We start from the raw sequence: 8,513 nt of genomic DNA on the forward strand, positions 1-8,513 counted from the left end.
CAGAATGATAAAATACATCTTTTAGTGACGTTGGTTTTAACATTCTGTGTTTAAAATACCACTTTTAGAAAGTAGGTATTGTCTTGTCTAACTATCCAAGCCTGCCCCTGCTAGGTTGTGTATTCCTTGTCTGGAGTTTGAGTGACAGGGGCTGGGGGATTCCAGGAGACAGGGTGAGTCAGTACAGGGCTGAATAGAGCGATCTGCATGTAGATGGGTGGGAGGAGTTGCACCTGGGACCTGAATAGGGCTGTGCCTGCCTTCCACAATGCCGGCTCCACCCCCTGTGGTACGTCTAATGCCCCTCCCCTGTACTGTGAAAGGAAAGAAGGAGTCATGTAAACAGAGTGCTCCAATACTGACCCAAACTGGTTTGGACTAGGCAAAGGCCTCTCTGCCTTCAGAAAACAAAATGAAACTGTGTATAAAAGAGGGGACCCAGACCCCAGAACTTTAGATCACTTTTGGACAACAAGAAGAAACCTTTGCTGAGGAGAGGAACCTGAATAAACTGAGGAGACACTATCCCTAAGTTGAAGTGCAGCTTGGGGGATTGGCCTGCAGTGTTTGCCTGCCTGCCAAAGAAAGAAGAAAGGACTTTGTGTGCTTTATTCAACTTGAAAGGATCTCCAAGGGCTTGAGAGAAGAGCTTGCCTCCTGCTGAAGTCTCAGGGACAACAGACTTCAACCCCCAGTTCTCCAAGAGTTCTTTGGAAGTGCCTGCTGCTATTTTGGGCCTTCTGAGGAATTGCGTGTCGCAAGGAGCTGGGAGCGCGACTCAAGAGGCAGAAGCGTGCTGCCCTTGCAGCTGCTGTTGTCGCATCGTGGATGTTGCCGCTGTAGCTGTTGCATTGCACCTCATCTCAAGAAATGTCCCGCAACCCTGAAGAAGCGCGTCGCCGTCGCAGCCGCTGCTGTCGCATCGTGGATGTCGTCGCTGTAGCTGTCGCATTGCACCGCATCAAGAGAAGCGTCTCTCAACGAGGAAGAAGCGTGTCGCTGTTGCAGACGCTGCCGTCGCATCGTGGATATCGCCGCTGTAGCTGTCGCATTGCACCGCATCAAGAAAAGCACCTCGCATCCACGGAGAAGCGTGCCGCCGTCGGAGCTGCTGTCGTCGCATCACGGAACAAGAGTGTCGTCGCTGCAGTTGTTGCATCAAGTGGAAGCGTCTCGCATCGTCGGAGAAGAGTGTCGATGCCAAAGCTGCTGTCGTTGCATCACGGAACAAGGGTGTCGCCGCTGCAGCTGACGCATCGAGTCGAGACTTCTCGCAACATCGGAGAAGCGTGCCTCATCAGGAAGAACTTGACGTCTTTATTTCTTTGCACCGGATCTTGGACGCATTTCCATCTTAGCAACACTTTCATTGCCCTGCGTGTCGCATCTTAAGGTACATTGACTCAAAGTGTTGCATTTTAAGATCTGAAGGGAACTAAGCTAAACCTTCCATTTTAAGTACAGTATTGTGGATTTTTGTCATTTGTTGTCTTGTGTTAAATCTATATGAAGAATTCTTATTTCTAAAATACAACTTGTGTGGTGTCCATCTATAGTGTTGTCACTTGATTACTGTATGTGTTCACAAATGCTTTTCACACTGCCTCTGAGATAAGCCTGTCTGCTTGTGCCAAGCTACCAAGGGGGTGAGCAGGGGTTATTATGGGAGTGTACCCCCCTACCCTGACTAGAGGCAAGGGTCCCTATTTGTCACAAGTACCTACCAGCGTCAACTAAAGACCCCCAAATCTAATGATACATTAACAATACTACTCAGCAGCCTTGCTATGGAAAACATCCTTTACACCGCGGATGTTTCAACGCAGTGCTGTTACGACGCGTCCTTTACAACGCAAGTCGTAACCACGACTTGCACTGGAGGGCGCTACAGGATTAAGAATAGTATATTTACTATTCCAACACCTTCCCTAGTGTCCACGGGGACTGGTGTTAGAATAGTAAATTATACTATTCTCGATCCGCGCCCCCAACACAAGTCGTTGTCACGACTTGCGTTGTAAAAGACGCGTTGTAACAGCACGCGTTGTGACGGTGCGCGTCGTAACGTCATACATCCCCTTGCTATGTATGCCAGTAATCGCCACAGCACCAATATGTCTACGCAGTTTTATAGGGATGTCATTCAATTAGGGTCTCATTATGAAGTCCTCTGGTATTTCAGTGCAGTAATGAAATATGGGAAGTACCGATATTTGGAGGGGACAGGTCAGTGTATGTATATATATATATATATATACCTATATCTATCCATCTTCATTTATAATGTGTGTATATATATATATACATATATATCACACATCCACAGGGCTCCTTCTGAGGCATTGGGACCCATGAAGGTTGGCGTAAACTCCGGCGGAGCAATGCCGGTAATGTTAGAATCCAAAAAACAAATCACTATATTCATACGCTCTCAGGAATGATAGGCAAAACAGCTGGATGGGTATTCCAAGTTTTAATCCACACAACGCGTTTCGGCGGAGAGCCTTGTTCACATGTAGGAAATGCACCAAACAACCGACACTGATAAAGTTTTTCGATCTGAAGTTACATAAATATAGAAAAAGGACCCCCGCATCCCACAGCCTCTAAGTGCAGCCGCCATCTTAGAAAGGTGTACATTTAGCCATCAAGAACATGAATTTCATGAGTTAAAAACATGTCTCAATAAAATATCTCACTATCAATAAATGGCTGTCCCTGGATTGATACACCGTAAATATTTTTCAAATCACAGTCTGAGAGGGTCAATTCCTTTGCGACCTCACCTACAGTGACCAATTCAATAAATTGGTCACTTTACTGTGGTGTATCTAACTTCTAAAAAAGAATTATACATACTACCATGCACAGCCCTTTCATCCACAGAAAAAATGTGAAAAGGAAAGAAGGCACCTCACGGTAGCAACACCAAAGGGGGCAACTGACTGGTACTCGCCAGAAAACCCACTTATCTTCATTGGTTACCTTCTTTCCGAAAGGAAGATGTGTGTGTAATTGTTAAGACAAAGCCTCAACCCAATGAAAACAAGAAGAAAGAACCTAAAAGTGAGTGTACTTCCTATATGTGCAAAAACAATCCACGTGTTCAAGGATCCTGGGAGAACATAAAAGATAATCCTCACCATTAAAAATTGGTAAAGCTTACTTGCTGCAAATACCCTTTATTCCTTGCTGTAAGCTTTTCCAAATTAAAAAATGACTCATATCAAGTCATAATTAATAACAACTAGCCAACATGTTTCGTTGCTGTTATCAAGTTTAAGCAACTTCGTCAGGGCTAGGGATCCAAACTTGCGTTTTCATGTGGGATTTGTATCAGACCATCAGGTTGCGTCACTACAGCATACCTGCAATCTCAGTCAAACGGAAACCACGTGTCGCAAGATCGCGCATCCGCAGGGTGACTGCCACCAGGTCTTGTCACCGCGACCTCAGGGTGGTGGGATTGCGATGGTGCACAAACTAGAGCTCAAGTGCATCTTAGAAGCAGCCAGTATTATAAATAGCAAAGCAGGCTCATTTTCAATCAAGTGGGGGCCGAATTTGACAATAAATGGCTACCTGATATACCGCCCACCAGGGGCACCCTCGGCATTCGCGGAGTGCCTGATTGAGACGATCACGCAGCCGGCGCTACGCTATAGCAGACTCCTCATTTTAGGTGATCTCAACCTTCATTTTGAGGAGGAAGATAATAGGGAAGCCCTAGGAGTAATCACCTCCTTAGAACTACTCAAGCTAAAACTACAATCACGGCTGCCGACCCACCAAGCGGGCTATCTTTTAGACCCTATTTTTGCAAACTGGGAGGGAATTGAGGTTTGCCCCCCTTGTCAGGTTACTTGGTCAGACCACTACCTGGTTCAGTTTACGATAACAGGCCTGGCTAAGAAGCCCCCATTAAATAAGCCTATGACATACAAGCGCAGGCAATGGGGGAAACTTAAGCAAGCTGATCTAGAACTTGCCTTGAGAAAAAGCAGTCCACCTATGAGGGATAATCTGGACGAGGCTTGGTAGGACTATGAGAGCTGGCTGACAGAAGCGCTAGACTTAACAGCGCCTTGGACGACCAAGGCCCCACTTAGAGGCGCTAAGTCGGCGGAGTGGTTTAACGCTGAGTTAAAAGCGGCCAAATCTGTGTGTAAAGGCTTAGAATGCTCCTGGTGGAAAAATTATGAAGAAACTGCTAAATGGGAATATAAGACTGGTATAAAAGAATATCATCGGTTTATGCTAACTGGGGAGGTGTGGAGGTGTCCGGTATAGAGCCTATCCCTTGGACAGACCACTTTTTGGTGGCATTTTCCATACAGAGCTTAAAATCCAACAAAGCCAGTCAGGCACCCCCTAACTATCTCAGGAGGAAGTGGGCCAAATTCTCGGTGAAGGATTTTAACCAAGCTTTAAGCAAGGGTGGCCAGCCGGGTGGCGAAGACATTGAAACAGCGGTCTCAAATCTGAATCAGCGCATTACTGAAGCGCTTGACCAGACAGCCCCTCTCTGCCACACTTCCACAGGTGCTCGGAAAGAACGCTCTGCCCCATGGTATAGTGGTGATCTGAGGTTAACAAAGGCAGATTGTAGGCGAGCCGAAAGAGCATGGAGGGTGTCGTATGACAATCAGGCCAGAGAATTGTTCTTGGAAAAAAGGCGCCTGCACCATAGGCTGATCAAAAAGTCTAAGGCGGCCTACTATGCTGGACAAATCCTGGGGTCGAAGAATTCGGCTAAAGAACTTTTCGGTATTTACAAGTCCTTGACCACGGTAATTTCACCTACTGAGCCGGAGAGCTCCTCTACAGAGTCATGCGACCGCATTGCCGAATATTTTTCAACTAAAGTCGAGAAGATTTACTCGACTTTCCCCAATCCGACAACAGGGATTGACCTCGAAGCAGCATTTGCGGACACGGAGTCGGCAGGGCACCTTACTAACTTTTACACCCCTCTATCTGAGGATTTAGTAGTGGTGTGTCGCTCTGTTAAATCAGGGTCCCCGTGGGACCCAGTGTCTCCCAAACGACTGGCGGAAAGCCTTGAAGTTTTGGAACCTTATATGAGGCACGTCCTGGACATCTCCTTCAGTTCGGGGAAGCTGCCTGAGGGGTGGAAACAGGCGGTGGTGCTCCCGCTCCGGAAGAAACCCCACCTAGGCTTCGAGGTATTAGAGAATCTGAGGCCCATCTCCCTCCTGCCGTTTCTGTCCAAAGTGGCAGAAAAGGTGGTTAATACTCAAATTATGAAGCACGTGGAAGAGATGGGATTGCTCCACGCGACACAGTTTGGCTTCAGGCCACGCCACTCCACCGAGTCTGCCCTCCTTATGGCTACGGAACATCTGAGGGAGGGGGTGGATGCAGGCCAAACCATGGCACTGATCTTGTTGGACCTCAGCGCGGCGTTCGACACTGTAGCTCATAACATCCTGCTACAGTGTCTGAACAGAGGTGGCATCTCTGGCACCGCGCTGAGATGGATCCAGGACTTCCTCATGGGGAGAAGCTTTCGAGTTAGGCAGGGAGACTGCTATTCAAAGGGGGTTCCCTTGGGCCAAGGCGTACCGCAGGGTTCGTCATTGAGTCCGACCCTTTTTAATATGTATGTCGCGCCGGTTGCCTCGATTGTAGAGAGTCATGGTCTTCAATTGGTCTCGTATGCCGATGATACGCAGCTGGTGATCTCCCTATCGCACGCGCCCTGTCTTGCTGCCGATGGTTTCCGCTCGTGCATGAAAGATCTTGCCGAGTGGATGGCTATCAACTGTTTGAAGCTTAATGGCAGCAAGACAGAGGTGCTGGTGGTGGGGAGAGCCCAGTCTGCTTGGTCGTCGGCATGGTGGCCACCTTGTCTTGGACCAACCCCGACCCCCTGTCAAGAGGCACGCAATCTCGGGGTGTGGTTTGATGTGGATCTTACTTTTGGCCCCCAGATCAATCGGGTGGTAGGAGTCTGCTTCGGGATTTTGAAGAAGTTAAGAAAGGTCCTCGACCTGCTCCCGATCAGCGCCCGTCAAACCCTGGTTCATGCCCTGGTGACAGCTAGGTTGGACTATGGGAACCTGCTGTACCTGGGGGCTTCGGAGAAAAGCATGGCACGCCTGCAGGTGCTGCAGAATGCGGCAGCTCGTTTGATTCTCAGGCTGCCCAAAAGGGCGCCTTCTAAGGCGGCGCTTCAGAAGCTACACTGGCTCCCCGTGAGGAGAAGAGTGGAGTATAAAGCCCTCTGCACCTGTCATCGAATTTTGAATGGCAGGGCACCCGACCCTCTGAATAAATTGATCGAAGTGTATCAACCAACACGTGCGCTTCGATCCGCAGGGGGCGGTCTCCTCAAGATCCCCAGAGTTAAGAAAGCCCGTATGGGAGGCAGGTCTTTCAGATGCTTGGCGGCCAATAACTGGAACAAACTTCCAGTGGACCTGCGCTTGGAGCCGGAGGAAGCCAGGTTCCGAGCGAGATTGAAAACATTCCTCTACACAAAATAATTGTCTGTGCTGTCTTTGTGATCCCTGCTTGCTGCCCCTTCCTCTTTTAGTGCGTGGACACGCCGGTGTGCGTAACACAGCGCTCTACAAATGTCCCAATAATAATAATAATAATCGTTCGCTTAGGAAGACCAAAAGGGAATTTCTTAATAATAGAATTACGGAAGCAGAGTGCTCGACTAAGGAGCTCTTTGGTATTTACCAGGAATTAACTTCACTGGGGAGGACCCTAGCCCCAGAAATCCATTCGAAAGAGACTTGTGAGGCGATTGTGGACTTTTTTGTCCAAAAGGTTGAAACAATATACAACTCCTTTACAATAGGAGCAACTGGATCCTCCACGGAACTCTCCAGGGAAGAGAGATGGATTAGAAATCCGGGCCTCTGCCAGTTCGCAGTCCCGAGCAACCCTGAGCTGTTGAAGATAGTCCAGAGTATCAAGTCTGGCTCTCCTAAAGATGCGGCCCAACCAAAGATTTTTAGGAATCAGGCAGAGCTTCTCATAAACCATATCAGTCATATGGCAGAGCTGTCTTTTAAGGCCTGCTATGTGCCACAAGATTGGAAAACAGCACAGGTCATCCCCATTAAAAAAAAGCTAATCTTGGCATAGCCCACTTGGACAATTTCCGCCCCATTTCTCTCCTTCCCTTCTGTGCGAAAGTAGTGGAGAAAATCGTAAATGCACAGTTGCTGAAATATATGGAAGAGTGCCAACTCCTGCACCCCTCTCAATCGGGCTTCAGAGCGAACCACTCTACTGAATCAGCTCTTCTTTACTCGACCGAATTGCTGAGCAGGAGAGTGGATGAGGGATGGACGGCCGCGCTGCTGCTATTAGATCTCAGCGCAGCATTCGATACCGTCTTGCTCCCAATGCTGCTCGCCCGACTCAGGGAGGCAGGGATTAAGGGTCCGGCCTATGAATGGGTGAAGGCGTTCCTCACTGACAGAAAATTTCAGGTCTGGTGCCCCCACTATAAATCGGAGGTTCGGGCACTAAGACAAGGGGTACCTCAAGGCTCTATTTTGAGCCCCACCCATTTTAATTTGTACATGGAACTAGTGGAAGCTTTTGGGGTGGAGATAGTGTCTTACGCTGATGACACCCAACTAGTGGTGACACTGTCACAGCACCCCAAAGAGGCGGCAGCGAATTTCTCGACATGTTTGGGAAGATTAGCTGAATGGATGAACAACAATTGCTTGCGCCTCAACGCAAGTAAAACGGAGCTCCTCGTGGTAGGGAAAGCTCCCTTCATTTGGTCCTCTGCATGGTGGCCTCCCGAATTAGGGCCGTCCCCTTGCCCCTTGGAACAGGTGAAGAACCTGGGGTTCAGATTAGATACGAACCTGTCTTTCTAACATCACACCAGAGGGGTAGCAGGCAAATGCTACGGCATTCTAAAATGCATGCGCAAAACTCTGGATCTACTCACCGCAACCAGTAGGAAAATTCTGATTCACACTCTAGTCACGCCTCATCTTGACTACGGCAACGCATTGTATGTGGGCCTAAGCCAAAAAGGAATTCACCGTCTGCAATGTGTTCAGAATGCGGCGGCCAGGCTGGTATTGAATCTCTCTAGAAAGTCTTCAGGTAGCCGCGCTCTGGCTAAACTGCACTGGCTTCCGGTCCATGAGCGCAATAAGTTCAAGACACTGTGTTTGGCCCACCGTATTGCGCAGGGGAAGGGTCCGGCCTATCTTTAAAGCTTACTAACCCTGTACCGACCCAACCAACAGTTAAAATCCCTGGGAAGTATGTTTTTCCAGGTGCCTCGTATCCATCGAGCTAGGATGGGTGGCTGCTCTTTCAGGTACCTGGCCAGTAAGCACTGGAATGCCCTTCCATTAGAACTCCGGATGGAACCGTCGGAGTTGAGATTCAGGCTGAAATTAAAAACGCATCTTTTTCCGACATAGGCGGGAGATCTCCGTGACTCTTGGCGCTACCGGAACTGTTTGAGCTCGTGCCTGACCCTCTAGTCTACACAGCGCGGG

This window comes from Lissotriton vulgaris, chromosome 11, assembly GCF_964263255.1.
Source record: "Lissotriton vulgaris chromosome 11, aLisVul1.2, whole genome shotgun sequence".
NCBI lineage: Eukaryota > Metazoa > Chordata > Amphibia > Caudata > Salamandridae > Lissotriton > Lissotriton vulgaris.